Raw genomic sequence first — 16,336 nt, 5'->3', positions numbered from 1 at the left:
GAAAATCAGAAAATCAGAAAATCAGAAAATCAGAAAATCAGAAAATCAGAAAATCAGAAATCAGAAAATCAGAAAATCAGAAAATCAGAAAATCAGAAAATCAGAAAATCAGAAAATCAGAAAATCAGAAAATCAGAAAATCAGAAAATCAGAAAATCAGAAAATCAGAAAATCAGAAAAATCAGAAAATCAGAAAATCAGAAAATCAGAAAATCAGAAAATCAGAAAATCAGAAAATCAGAAATCAGAAAATCAGAAAATCAGAAAATCAGAAAAATCAGAAAATCAGAAAATCAGAAAATCAGAAAATCAGAAAATCAGAAAATCAGAAAATCAGAAAATCAGAAATCAGAAAATCAGAAAATCAGAAAATCAGAAATCAGAAAATCAGAAAATCAGAAAATCAGGAAAAATCAGAAAATCAGAAAAATCAGAAAATCAGAAAATCAGAAAATCAGAAAATCAGAAAATCAGAAAATCAGAAAATCAGAAAATCAGAAAAATCAGAAAATCAGAAAATCAGAAAATCAGAAATCAGAAAATCAGAAAATCAGAAAATCAGAAAATCAGAAAATCAGAAATCAGAAAATCAGAAAATCAGAAAATCAGAAAAATCAGAAAAGAAATCAGAAAATCAGGAAATCAGAAAAATCAGAAAATCAGAAAATCAGAAAAATCAGAAAATCAGAAAATCAGAAAATCAGAAATCAGAAAATCAGAAAATCAGAAAATCAGAAAATCAGAAAATCAGAAAATCAGAAAATCAGAAAATCAGAAAATCAGAAAATCAGAAAATCAGAAAATCAGAAAATCAGAAAATCAGAAATCAGAAAATCAGGAAAATCAGAAAAATCAGAAAATCAGGAAATCAGAAATCAGAAAATCAGAAAATCAGAAAATCAGAAAATCAGAAAATCAGAAAATCAGAAAATCAGAAAATCACAAAATCACAAAAATCACAAAATCACAAAATCACAAAATCACAAAATCACAAAATCACAAAATCACAAAAATCAGAAAATCAGAAAATCAGAAAATCAGAAAATCAGAAAATCAGAAAATCAGAAAATCAGAAAATCAGAAAATCAGAAAATCAGAAAATCAGAAAATCAGAAAATCAGAAAATCAGAAAATCAGAAAATCAGAAAATCAGAAAATCAGAAAATCAGAAAATCAGAAAATCAGAAAATCAGAAAATCAGAAAATCAGAAAATCAGAAAATCAGAAAATCAGAAAATCAGAAAATCAGAAAATCAGAAAATCAGAAAATCAGAAAATCAGAAAATCAGAAAATCAGAAAATCAGAAAATCAGAAATCAGAAAATCAGAAAATCAGAAAAATCAGAAAATCAGAAATCACAAAATCACAAAATCACAAAATCACAAAATCAGAAAATCACAAAATCACAAAATCACAAAATCACAAAATCACAAAATCACAAAATCACAAAATCACAAAATCACAAAATCACAAAATCACAAAATCACAAAATCACAAAATCACAAAATCACAAAATCAGAAAATCAGAAAATCAGAAAATCAGAAAATCAGAAAATCAGAAAATCAGAAAATCAGAAAATCAGAAAATCAGAAAATCAGAAAATCAGAAAATCAGAAAATCAGAAAATCAGAAAATCAGAAAATCAGAAAATCAGAAAATCAGAAAATCAGAAAATCAGAAAATCAGAAAATCAGAAAATCAGAAAATCAGAAAATCAGAAAATCAGAAAATCAGAAAATCAGAAAATCAGAAAATCAGAAAATCAGAAAATCAGAAAATCAGAAAATCAGAAAATCAGAAAATCAGAAAATCAGAAAATCAGAAAATCAGAAAATCAGAAAATCAGAAAATCAGAAAATCAGAAAATCAGAAAATCAGAAAATCAGAAAATCAGAAAATCAGAAAATCAGAAAATCAGAAAATCAGAAAATCAGAAAATCAGAAAATCAGAAAATCAGAAAATCAGAAAATCAGAAAATCAGAAAATCAGAAAATCAGAAAATCACAAAATCACAAATCACAAAATCACAAAATCACAAAATCACAAAATCACAAAATCACAAAATCACAAAATCACAAAATCAGAAAATCAGAAAATCAGAAAATCAGAAAATCAGAAAATCAGAAAATCAGAAAATCAGAAAATCAGAAAATCAGAAAATCAGGAAAATCAGAAAATCAGAAAATCAGAAATCAGAAAATCAGAAAATCAGAAAATCAGAAAATCAGAAAATCAGAAAATCAGAAAATCACAAAATCACAAAATCACAAAATCACAAAAATCACAAAATCAGAAAATCAGAAAATCAGAAAATCAGAAAAATCAGAAAATCACAAAATCACAAAATCACAAAATCACAAATCACAAAATCACAAAATCACAAAATCACAAAATCACAAAATCACAAAATCAACAAAATCAGAAATCAGAAAATCAGAAAATCAGAAAATCAGAAAATCAGAAAATCAGAAAATCAGAAAATCAGAAAATCAGAAAATCAGAAAATCAGAAAATCAGAAAATCAGAAAATCAGAAAATCAGAAAATCAGAAAATAAAATCAGAAAATCAGAAAATCAGAAATCAGAAATCAGAAAATCAGAAAATCAGAAAATCAGAAAATCAGAAAATCAGAAAATCAGAAAATCAGAAAATCAGAAAATCAGAAAATCAGAAAATCAGAAAATCAGAAAATCAGAAAATCAGAAAATCAGAAAATCAGAAAATCAGAAAATCAGAAAATCAGAAAATCAGAAAATCAGAAAATCAGAAAATCAGAAAATCAGAAAATCAGAAATCAGAAAATCAGAAAATCAGAAAATCAGAAAATCAGAAAATCAGAAAATCAGAAAATCAGAAAATCAGAAAATCAGAAAATCAGAAAATCAGAAAATCAGAAAATCAGAAAATCAGAAAATCAGAAAATCAGAAAATCAGAAAATCAGAAAATCAGAAAATCAGAAAATCAGAAAATCAGAAAATCAGAAAATCAGAAAATCAGAAAATCAGAAAAATCAGAAAATCAGAAAATCAGAAAATCAGAAAATCACAAAATCACAAAATCACAAAATCACAAAATCACAAAATCACAAAATCACAAAATCACAAAATCACAAAATCAGAAAATCAGAAAATCAGAAAATCAGAAAATCAGAAAATCAGAAAATCAGAAAATCAGAAAATCAGAAAATCAGAAAATCAGAAAATCAGAAAATCAGAAAATCAGAAAATCAGAAAATCAGAAAATCAGAAAATCAGAAAATCAGAAAATCAGAAAATCAGAAAATCAGAAAATCAGAAAATCACAAAATCACAAAATCACAAAATCACAAAATCACAAAATCAGAAAATCAGAAAATCAGAAAATCACAAAATCACAAAATCACAAAATCACAAAATCACAAAATCACAAAATCACAAAATCACAAAATCACAAAATCACAAAATCACAAAATCACAAAATCACAAAATCACAAAATCACAAAATCACAAAATCACAAAATCACAAAATCAGAAAATCAGAAAATCAGAAAATCAGAAAATCAGAAAATCAGAAAATCAGAAAAATCAGAAAATCAGAAAATCAGAAAAATCAGAAAATCAGAAAATCAGAAAATCAGAAAATCAGAAAATCAGAAAATCAGAAAATCAGAAAATCAGAAAATCAGAAAATCAGAAAATCAGAAAATCAGAAAATCAGAAAATCAGAAAATCAGAAAATCAGAAAATCAGAAAATCAGAAAATCAGAAAATCAGAAAATCAGAAAATCAGGAAAATCAGAAAATCAGAAAATCAGAAAATCAGAAAATCAGAAAATCAGAAAATCAGAAAATCAGAAAATCAGAAAATCAGAAAAATCAGAAAATCAGAAAATCAGAAAATCAGAAAATCAGAAAATCAGAAAATCAGAAAATCAGAAAATCAGAAAATCAGAAAATCAGAAATCAGAAAATCAGAAAATCAGAAAATCAGAAAATCAGAAAATCAGAAAATCAGAAAATCAGAAAATCACAAAACCAAAAATCACAAAATCACAGAAATCACAAAATCACAAATCAGAAAATCACAAAATCACAAAATCACAAAATCACAAAATCACAAAATCACAAAATCACAAATAAAAATCACAAAATCACAAAATCACAAAATCACAAAATCAGGAAAATCAGAAAATCAGAAAATCAGAAAATCAGAAAATCAGAAAATCAGAAAACGAAAATCAGGAAAATCAGAAAATCAGAAAATCAGAAAATCAGAAATCAGAAATCAGAAAATCGATAAATCAGGAAAATCAGAAAATCAGAAAAATCAGAAAAATCAGAAAATCAGAAAAATCAGAAGAAAATCAGAAAATCAGAAAATCAGAAAAATCAGAAAATCAGAAATCAGAAAATCAGAAAATTCAGAAAAATCAGAAAATCAGAAAATCAGAAAATCAGAAATCAGAAGACAGAAAATCAGGGAATCATTGGGAAAAATGGAAGGAAACGTTCAACTGAGTAAAAATTATGGCATATTGAAAACAATGACAATCCATTTTCCAATTTAATTAATGAACTATGAACCATATTAATTTCGTTGAAATAACTAACTGCAATTTATCATTCCACTTCGACAATCATCGAAAGTAATTGATATGCTGCGGGTTCACCCCTCGCCATTCCGTAGCGCAAAACCAAACTCGCATTTAATCTTCATTTTTGCATCCGATTCCGAGGGCTGGGGTCTTCGGCAGAGAAACTCACTCGATCGAAACAATTGTGATGATTGCGAAGCTAGTTGGGAAAAAAGCGGGGAATTTTAAGTGCACTCGTGGGATTCATAATCGTACATCGTTGAGCAGGCAGTAGTAGTCTGCAGAGCACAATGAGGGAACCATTGCGAGAGAGTCCTTTTCGGTGCTTATCTTGAAGAAGCTGGACGGTTTTCGCTGGAGGAAGTGGGGTGGGTGGAAACCCATTTTGAGTTCACCGGGAACGAAGAACGATGAAAGTAAATTGTAATTTGCATGGGAAAATGGGACGGTTCATCTTTCGGTTTTCTTTAGTTGCCTGGTTGGACTAGGGGATGACGCTTTTGAAGGTACAGGCAATCACTTGAGCTTCTTTGTTCTACAAAAGAAATAGTTTCTCAAGGCTGAATCGTTTCGATATGTAATTATATGAACGAGGATAAAAAAATACTTTTGACAACTCATACTGCAAGCAACTTCAGTGATTACCATTACTTATTCCAATTATGAGATTGAAGTTACGTGGATCGAAGTTGTTTCGTCGTCAAGAAGCATCTTCGAAGGAATAATGAATAAATCTAATTGCGAATCACAGATCGTTATTGAATGTTCGTGATTTGCCTCACCAATGCTGGCTCAGTTGGTACGGGTGACTGAGTGACTTTGACTGATGGCATGCATCGTATGCATGAGAGGATTGCCTCTAGGCAGAAGCTTCGAAGATAGAAGCAATATTCTATAATTAATTTATGGCTAGTGGAAATTGAAATGGCATCAAATATGTGATTGAGAAAGAGCTTCATGGATTCACACTGCTTTCTATTATTGGTTGTTGATTTAATCGGCGAAACACAAAGCAGAAGAATAGAATAAAAATACAGAAAGAAGACAGAACTGTGACAGAACTGAGACAGGACTGAAACAGAATAAAAACAGGACTGAGACAGAACCGAGACAGAATTGAAACGATTGTAAAACAGAACTGAAACAGAACTGAGACATAATTGAGACAGATCTAAGACAGATCTGAGACAGAACTGAGGTAGAGCAGAGACAGAACTGAGTCAGGACAGAGACAGAACTAAGACAGAAATGAGACAGAACTGAGACAGAACTGAGACAGAATCGAGACAGAACTGAGACAGAATTGAGACAAAATTGAGACAGATCTGAGACAGATATGAGGCAGAATTGAAACAGAACTGAGCTAGAACTGAGGTAGAACAGAGACAGAACTTCGTCAGGACTGAGACAGAACTGAGGTAGACCAGAGACATAACTGAGACAGGACTGCGATAGAATTGAGACAAAACTGAGTAAGAACTGTGACAGAACTGAAAGAATTGATACATAATTGAGAAAGAATTGACACAGAACTGAGATAGAACTTAGACAGAGCAAAGAGAACGAATTTGAAAAGAACTGCGACAGAACTGAGACAGAACTTATACAGAACTGAGACAGAACTGAGACAGGATTGAGACTGGACTGAGACAAGACTGAGACAGGACTGAGACAGATACGAGACAGAACTGAGATAGAACTGAGACAGAATTGTGACAGGACTGAGACAGAACTGAGACAGAACTGAGACAGAATTGAAACGAAAGAAAGAAAGAACTGAAACAGAACTGAGACATAATTGAGACAGGTCTGAGACAGATCTGAGACTGAACTGAGGTAGAGCAGAGACAGAACTGAGTCAGGACTAAGACAGAACTAAGACAGAATTGAGACAGAACTGAGACAGAACTGAGACAGAGTAGAGACAGAGCTGAGACAAAACGAAGACAGAACTGTGACAGAATTGAGACTTAATTGAGACAGATTTGAGACAGATATGAGACAGAATTGAAACAGAACTGAGCTAGAACTGAGACAGAACTGAGGTAGAAAAGAGACAGAACTTCGTCAGGACTGAGACAGAACTGAGGTAGACCAGATACATAACTGAGTCAGAACTGAGACAGAATTGAGACATAATTGAGACAGAACTGTGTCAGAACTGAGAAAGAATTGATACATAATTGAGAAAGGATTGACACAGAACTGAGATAGAACTTAGACAGTGCAGAGAGAACGAATTTTAAAAGAACTGCGACAGAACTGAGACAAAACTGAGACAGAATTTATACAGAGCTGAGACAGAATTGAGACAGAAATAAAACTGAACTGAGACAAAACTGAGACATAATTGAAATAGAACTAAGGCAGAACTGAGACAGAACATAGACAGAACTGAGATAAAACTGGGACAGATTTGAGTTAGAACTGAGACAGAACTGAGACAGAATTGAGAAGAACTAAGATAGAATTGATGCATAAATGAGAAAGAATTGAAACAGAACTGAGATAGAACTTAGACAGAGCAGAGAGAACGGAGACAGAATTTGAAAAGAACTTCGACAGAACTGAGACAAAACAGAAATAACTGAGCTGAGACAGAACTGAGACAGAAATGAAACTGGACTGGGACAGAACTGAGACAAAACTGAGACAGAACTGAGACAGAATCGAGACAGAACTGAGACAAACCAGAGTCAGGAAAGAGACAGAACAGAAACAGAACTGAGAAGGAGCTGAAATAGAAATGACACAGAACTGAGACAGAACTGACATAAAACTGAGACAGCACTGAGACAGCACTGAGACAGCACTGAGACAGCACTGAGACAGAATTGAGAAAGGACTGAGGCAGAACAGAGACAAATCCAGAGACAAAACAGTAGAACAAATGGGCATTCTACAAATTACTTCATTATCGAAAAATAATTCCATGCAGCTGACTCAGTCCAAAGCTAGCACCTGTACCGGAAATTGGACGACTTACAAATCTTTCCAAGCATAACGAATTCGAAAATGCATTTCCGCTGTCAGGCTGTCAGAGTAAATTGGAGACATCAATTTATGGCATCCGCCCTCGCTAAAAGTTTCTTCTTATCGTTAATTTCCTGCTCACTAGCACTCGGTTTTCAAATCGACTCTTGATTAACATCTTACCAAATACAATTTAACGCTTGTGGTCCAAAAGTCGGACCAAGCCCGACAGCATCCATTATTCATCATATTCCGATAAAAAAAACTCTGAATTAAGGCTTACGTACAAACAATTCCGAGTGTCCCGACCATCACATTCGCTGGGAACCGCTCTCGTCTCGGAATCAGGTGCGGTCCACCTCTGAGGTCGCCATTTCCCGTCCTGACCAGCATTCTTAATCCCCTTTTCCGGGGTCCTAATCGGATCTATTTCCGGGCAAATAAATCATGCATTCTCCATCCGCCGAGAACCGAACCGCACTTGTCTGCGTGGCTTGCACCGATGACGACGACGACGAAGACGACGATTGTTCGCCAACGATCCGGAAACGGGGCCATGCATATTTTAAAAAGTGTGCTTTCAATCCGCACTTCCTGTTTCAAAATCCGACCGCCGGGTTCTCTTTGTCTGGAAGATGCCGCCATCAAACTGGGGTTTTGTTCCCGAGTAGAAAGGCATGATAAATGAATATCAGAGAAAGTCCCTGCAACATTTGAACTCAACAGTCGTTTTCAATGGCTGAGAGGTTCGTTTTAAAGATACGCCCTTTTGAAGTCCACAAGTTCCTAGTAAACCAGTGATGTTTAAACGTGTTTTGCTCACCGTGATTATTCATGTGAAAAAATATTCCATTATACTTGGTTCAAAATTGGTTTGTAACCTCTGGGCGAAGTTTCAAGTCAAAAGATCGACAAAATTTGAAGATACGCCCTTTTGAGACGTAACCATCAGAAGCACTAATTATGAGAAGATGCATTCTAATTTCGTAAATCATGTTCAAATGTTTTTACCATCAAACTTTTGCAATAACATGTCGCAAAAGTATTTCACAATTAGCTTAGGTATATAGGCTCAAGTGCAATAAGGCATTACGAAGCCAGTTTGATCAAGTTACTACATTCTTTTTTGTAGTACGATAATCTTTATAATTTGGCAAATGTTATTGCAAGCTGTGTAAATATTTACTTAATCTACCCTCTCTATCATACTTCACTAGGAAAAAATGGCGTTTGAATAAATATATTACAATAAGTCAAGTATGGAAATATCTTAATGACAGCAATCCAAATGTATGTCGTATTATAGCTCTTTTTGGCACATGATTGTCATAGACTTGCTATTTTCTTCTGATCGGGTTTCGAGTCGTTGCCTCCGAAGGAAAAGCACAGTAATCACTTCATCCATTTCAAGCGCTCCGAAATGGGAGGGTTTTCGGGGGGAATGATCCCGGACTCCATCCTCCGACTATCTTTCTACCTGAAGAAGCAATTAAAAACTCAATCAACGCCCTTTTACCGGCAATCGAGAGGCGTCCCACCTACACTCTGACTGGGTAGTTTCGAAAGGAGCGGGGTACGACCACGCATTAGCCCAGAAATTCAATTATTCTAGTTTGCACATGCATTCGGGTTCGGTGGCACCGCAGCTCTACGTGGCTCAATTAGATCGGATTGAAATTGGAACGCGCTTCGATGAAAGGTTTTTCTAGGATGAGAAGGTAAATTCATTAGTTACAAATCGATGTTAAGGATGCACTGGAAGATCGATGGAACACCTTCGTTTTCAAGCAGTTTGAATTGCATTAGCGTTCGTGGTATTAAAATAACATATCATTTTGCTTGAAACGTCACATTTTTTCATGAACATAATGTGATGCTTAAATGTGCAAAATTTCACGTATGAGATGTCGCTAAAAGGTAGAGAACCATTGCAATGGAATGGCATTTCGTTGAAAGATTCACTTTGTTAGTTTTTCAATAAATTGGCGTGGAACCTTATGTATTTAAAACTTCAGCAAGCAAAGATTTGCATGTTTTTTTTAGATTTTTTTAGGGTCATGAACGATGAACGGTTTTTGCATAAATTTCTAATGAGTGATGAATAATTAAAACTAATAGCTTCATTCTATGACCTTTTTCGGAAATACATCAGTTACTTTACAATTTCACCCCATCTCCAAATATTCGAATGCCTCCAAACAGAACGTATCATCTAAATCGACATAGGTTTAAAATACATTCACAAATTAGCATCATCCAGTTTTCCAACCCGGGCTCGAGCTTTTAGGATCACCATTGTCACTCACATCCAAACCTCAGTTATCGAGCTCACATTGACCGACCTGCTGGAGCAGTCCTCACTCCATCCATGCCATTAGCGTGAACAAACTCATATCTAAGCATCACCTTTCATGTTTCCTTCCTCCTACCTTAATCTAGCAACTTCCAGGGCTTTTTGCTACACCTTTATGTAACGAAGCTTCATTCGGCAAATCAGTTTGAGGGAGTGTGGCCCTAAAAGCACTTATTGTATTGTTTCAAGTACTTGGGAATTTTCAGTCCCACTTTTTATAGAGTTTCCGAAAAGTGTTTACTTGAGTATAGTTTTAGGAGACACTTACTAATACTATACTAATTGGTCTACAAAATGTGACAAATATGCGTATTACAACAGTATGTAGCTGAAACTCGTGATTTTTTCTAGAACAACTCTAAGCAAGGAATGTACCCAAGAAAGCAAGTCCGTTTGGCTCCATCGGAGTGAAATTTAAGTTTTATGTAAGCGTTTTGTTGAACAGTTTCTTGTTGAACAGTCGATGACGGAATATGAACTGGTGAGCTCGTTTCATGCTTTTGTTTCTAATGAGTAAAATATAACGGTTCACATTACTATTGGAACAGCTTCGTTTATGTATTTGTTCAACAAACAGTGAATGGACAACCAAATATAACCAAAATACTTCAAAACATCAACCGTAATTACCATGTGAACTTTTCGAAATGGTTGGCATGAGCATTAAGATGTTCCATTTTACCCCACTCGACCCTATTTCGTCCATATCCAAGATGAAACAGCACTGGGACCTATTTGACACGCCAGACGCAAACATTTGTCAATGGCGTAACTTCCAATGCCCTTATATTTCTCCAACTGCGACTACGGTGATGGTGACGACGACAACGACGACACCAATGTTAGATGAAAATGAACCTGATAGCGCTGTCAAAGCTTCCTTTCCATCCCTGTTCCTGATACCTGCCCTGAAAGGTACCGACATGACACACGTTCACCGAGGTGCGTTTTGGTGGTTCGACTGTCCTGAGCAGTGCCGGATTTGGGATTCGAGGGAGCCGGGTCAGATCACATGAAAGGGTCCAAAAAGAAAAAAAAATAATAATACAATTTCATTCTGATTGAAATATTCTATCCACAAATAGCACATTATCCCCCTTCTTGTTCCCAATTAATACAAAAAATACTAATTGATATAACGACGAACTTGTTGTAAGTATCAACGTTATCACAACTTTTGAATGTAGAGGACTTCATAGAATCATAGAAGAATTCAAAACCATGTTAAGAAATTTTGGTGATTTTCTTGAAAAATCTCTAGAAAAGGTCGAATATTCGGAATAGTTTTTTACCCTGTCACTGTAGAGTATTCATTTTTTTATAAACGCTGAGAGCTACTCCATCGGTGGTCCATTTTTTGGTCTAAATTTACATAAAAAATTTACCTGTCAACATTAAAAAGAACAGTGAAACCAGACCAAAACGTTCACGCATGCACCGGTTTTTGTATTTTTTTCGAATGTGATCAACAAAATCATACAAATAGTAATGTACCCGCAAAATTCTAAAGTTTATTGCCAGAAGCTATAATTTTTCACCTGATATTGACTGATGGGTGAAAGAACTGCTGCTGTGGCAGAACTTTTGGAAGCACCTGAACATTCTGGAAAAGCTCCGAGAAATTTCTGGTAGAACTCCGAGGAATTTCTGGAGGAAATCCGAAGGAATTCCCGGTGGGGCTCCGAAGCAATTTCCGGCAAAAGTTTTGAAAGAATTCCTGGAGGAACTTTTAGAGGAACACCGAAGAAATGCCTGGAAGAACTCCAAAAGTATTCCTGGAGAAACTCCGAAGCAAATTTTGGAGGAATTGCGAAGAAATGCTTGAAGAAATGCCAAGAGTAATTCCGAAGAAATTCTCGCAGGAACTCTGGGGAAGTTTCTGGCAGAGCTCTTGTGGATTTACCCGAGGAAGTCTGGAAGAATTCCTGGAGGAATTCCGGAGGTATTCCGGAGAAATTCTAGAACTCTTGAAAAGTTCCAGGAGCAACTTTGGAGTATTTCTCGGAGGATCTAGGAATATTCTCGGAATAACGCCAGAAGAATTCCTAGCAGATTCCGGATTATTTCTGAGGAACTACTGGAGAAACTTTGAAAAATTCCTGGAGAAACTGCGATAAAATTCCTGAAAGGAGAATGACGAAAATTTGAAGGAATTTCCGGGATGGAGCTCCAAAGGAGTTTCCGGTGGAAATCTGAAGAAAATACATGTGGAACTCTGTGACCTCTAAACAAATCCTGTGGAATTCCGAAGGATTTTCTGGAGAAATTGCTGAAAAGTTTTTTGAAAAACTCCGGAGAAATTCCTGAAGGAACTGAGGAGGACATCCCGGAGGAACTCTGCAGAAATTTCTGGAGGAACTCCGAGGAATTTCTGAAAGAACTCCAAAGAATTTCTGAAGGAAATCCGAAGAATTCCTGCAGACTCTATGGAGCAAATCCGAAGGAATTCCCGGTGGGACTCCGAAGGAATTGCCGACAAAAGTCTTGAAAGAATTCCTGGAGGAACTTTTAGGGGAACACCGAAGGAATTCCTGGAAAAACTCCAAAAGTATTCCTGAAGAAAACCCGAAGGACTTCCTGAAGAAAATCTTGGAGGAATTCTGAAGAAATTCTTTAAATAATGCCCGGAGTAACTTTGTAGAAATTCTCACAGGAGCTCTGGGGGAGTTTCTGGCAGAGCTCTTGAGAATTTCCCAGAGGAAGTCTGGAAGAATTCCTGGAGGAACTCCGTAGGAATTGCTAGAAGAACTGTAAAAAAAATTCTTGGAGGAATGCCTGAGGAAGGAATTTCCTGAGTAACTCTGAAGGAATTCCTGGGAGAATTCTTAAGAAAGTCCTGGAAGAACTCGGGATGAATTTCTGGAGGAACTCTGGATAAATTGCTGAAGGAACTCTGGAACAATTTCTGTAGGAATTCATGGGTGAAACCCAGCAAAAAATCCTGATAGAGCTCTGGAGGAATTTCTGAAAGAACTATTGAAAATTCCAAGAGCAACTATGAAGGAAATCCAAAGGGATTCTCGGTGGAGCTCTGAAGGTACTTCAGAAGAAATGCTAGATAAAAACCACAGATATTGCTGAAAGAACTCCGGAGGGATTTCTGGAGAAAGTCAGGAGGAATTACCTGTGAAGCTCCAAAAGAATTCTTGGAGGACATCCCGGAGGAACTCTGCAGAAATTTGTGGAGCATATTCGAAGAAATTTTTGGAGAAAATCCGAGGAATTTCTGGAAGAACTCCAAGGAATTTCTGAAGGAAATCCAAAGAATTCCTGCAGGATCGATGTAGGAAATCTGGAGAAATTTCCGGTGGGACTCCGAAGCAATTCCCGGCAGTTCCTGGAGAGAACTTTTAGAATTCCTAGAGGAACTTTTAGAGGAACACCGCAGAAATTCCTGGAAAAACTCCGAAAGTATTTCTGGAGAAACTACGAAGAAATTCTTGAAAAAAACACGAAGCAAATCTTGGAGGAATTCCGAAGAAATTCTGTAAGGAATGCCCGGAGAAACTCTGAAGGAATTCTCGCAAGAACTCTGGAGGAGTTTCTGGCAGATCTCTTGAGGATTTTCCTGAGGAAGTCTGAAAGAATTCCTGGAGAAACTCCGTAGAAATTGCTAGAGGAACTCTAAAAAGAGGAAGGAATGCCCGAGGCAACTCTGAAGGAATTCCCGGAGGAATTCAAAAGGAATTCCTGGGGGAACTCTTGTGAAAGTCCTGGAGGAACTCTGGAGAAATCGCTGAAGAATCTCCGGAAGAATTTCTGGAGGAATGACGGAGGAATTCATGGAGGAAACCCAGAAAAAAATCCTGGTGGAGCTCTGGAGGAATTTTTGAAAGAATAACGAAAAAATCTGAAAGCAACTATCCAATGGGATTCCCGGTGGAACTTTGAGGAAAATGCTAGATAAAAACCAGAATAATTGCTGATAGAACTCCCGAGGAATTTCTGGAGCAACTCAGGAGGAATTACCTGTGAAACTCCGAAAAAAATCCTGGTGGACATTCCAGAGGAACTCTGCAGAAATTTCTGGAGCATATTCAAATAAATTGCTGGAGAAAGTCCGAGGAATTTCTGGAAGAACTCCAAGGAATTTCGGGATCCGAAGAATTTCTGCAGACTCTATCGAGGAAATCCGAAAGGACTCCCGGTAAATATTTTGAAAGGAATTCCTCCAAATCTTGGAGGAATTCCGAAGAAATTCTTGAAGGAATGCCCGGAATAACCCTGAAGGAATTCTCGCAGGAACTCTGGGGGATTCCTGGCAGAGCTTTTGAGGATTTCTCAAAGGAACTCCGTACGAATTACAAGAGGAACTCTAAGAAAATTCTTAGAGGAATTCCCGAGGCAACTCTGAAGGAATTCCCAGAGGAATTCCGTAGAAATATTTGACGGAATGCCCGGAGTAACTTTAAAGGATTTCTCCCATGAACTCTGGGGAAATCCTGGCAGAGCTCTTGAGGATTTTCCAAAGGAAGCCCGGAAGAATTTCTGGAGGAACTCCGTAAGAATGGATAGAAAAACTCTAAAAAAGTTGAAGGAATGCCCGCGGCAACTCTGACGGAATTTTCGGAGGAACTCTGAAGGAATTCTTAAAGAAGCCCTGGAGGAACTCCGAATAAATTTCTAGAGGAACTCTGGATAAATTGCTGGTGGAACTCCGGAAGAATTTCTGGAGGAATTCATGGGGGAACCCGGAAATAATCCTGGTGGAGCTCTGGAGGAATTCCGGAAAGAACTTCGAAAAAATCAGAAATTCAAAGGGATTTCCGGTGGAGCTCTGGAGGAACTTCGGAGGAAATGCTAGATGAAACATGAAAAATGTCTGGTAGAACTCCGCATGAATTTCTGAAGCAACTCAGGAGAAATTACCTGTGAAGCTCCGGAAGAATTTCCGGAGGAACTTCGAAGGAATTTTCGCAAGAAATTTTGGAGGAACTCTGTACAAAATCCTAGAGAAACCCCGAAGGAATTTATAAAAGAACTCCGGAGGCGCTTCTGGAAGATCTCCGGGGTTATTGCTTGTGGAATTCCGGTGAAATTTCTGGGGAAACTATGGAGTACATTCGAAGAAATTCCCGATGGAGCTCCGGAAGAACTTTGCAGGAATGAAATCCAGAACAACCGCTTGAGGAATTCTAGAGAAATTTCGGGAAGAACTCTGTAAGAGTTCCTGGTGGAAATTCAGAAGAACTTCCTAAGAATTGCTGGAAGAAATCCAGAGAAATTGTCGGAGTAAATCGTGAAACATTTCTAGAAGAACTTAAAAGAATCCTAGAGGAACACCGGAGGAATTACACGAGGAACTGTGGAGAAATTACTGGAGAAAGTATAGAATACATTTCCGGAGAATCTTTTTTTTAAGTACTGGAGGTGATCCCGAAGACAAAATAGGGATTTTTTCGAAGAAACTCGTGAAGAAATCCTTGTAGAAATCCGGAGGATATTCGTAGTATCACTAGAACTTTGAACATCTCTCGGAGATATTCCGGAAAAAATCCAGGAGGAACCCTATAGGAAATTTGAAGACATTCCCGGTGGAGCTCCAAAAAAACTTCTGGAGGAAATCTGAAGGGATTCCCGTCGAACAAATTCCGTTCGAACTCCGAACAAATTCCATGAGGAACTCTGAATAAATTCTTTGAGGACTTTTAAAGGAATTCCCGCAGGGACTTCAATGGAATTGCCGGAGGAATTATTTTTAAAGAAACTCGAAGAAACTCCTTATGGAATCACGAGGGAAATTCCGGAGGAACTCTGAAGAAAATCCGGGAGGATCTCCAAAGAAATTCGTGAAGAAGCTTATTGAAATTTCTGGTGGAAATCCGAGGAATTGCTTGAAGAACTCTGAAAGAATTCCTGGGGAATCCATGAAGGATATCCAAAGGAATTCTTATTGGAGCTCCGAAGGGTTTTCCGCAGTAACTACGGTTGAATTCTCGGAGGAACTCTGAAGCCTTTCCCGGTGGGCTCAGAGGGAATTCCCGGCAAAACTTATAAGAAAATTTGTGAAGGAACTCCGGAGGAATTTCTAAAGAAATTCCTGGATAGACTCTGAACAAGTTCATTGAGAAGCTTTCGGAGAAACTCTGGAGGAAATCCTTGGAGGATTTTTTGGAAAAAAAATACTTTCGGATGAATTCCTGGAGACAGGCATTTGAATTCTATAAGGATATCCCGGGGAATTTCTAGAACAAATCGCCGGAGGATTTCCTGGAGGGAATCCCGAAAGAACTGCTGTAAGAAATTCGTGTAAAAATCTCTGGAGGCAATCCGTGGAGGACTTCCTGATGGAAATGCTTTGAGAAAACCCTGGAGAAATATCTGAAGAAATTCTTGGTGGAAATCGTGAGAGGAATTCCGGAAATAAATCCCAGATGAATTCATCAAGCAAACTCCAGGTGGAATTCCTGGAGGGAATCCAGGATAATATTT

The 16,336-nt window shown here is 36.6% G+C and overlaps 1 protein-coding gene across 5 annotated transcripts in view; it reads left to right on the top strand.

Annotated features, from left to right (window-relative positions):
- LOC5567482 (transmembrane and TPR repeat-containing protein CG4050) overlaps nt 1–16,336 on the top strand; it is a 920,140-nt gene that overhangs the window by 292,614 nt on the left and 611,190 nt on the right. The window lies entirely within an intron of this gene.

The sequence above is a fragment of the Aedes aegypti genome, chromosome 3 (genome assembly GCF_002204515.2).
Source record: "Aedes aegypti strain LVP_AGWG chromosome 3, AaegL5.0 Primary Assembly, whole genome shotgun sequence".
NCBI classification, from domain to species: Eukaryota; Metazoa; Arthropoda; class Insecta; order Diptera; family Culicidae; genus Aedes; species Aedes aegypti.
Note: the sequence above shows the minus strand (reverse complement) of the source record. Positions and strands in the feature narration are given on the sequence as shown.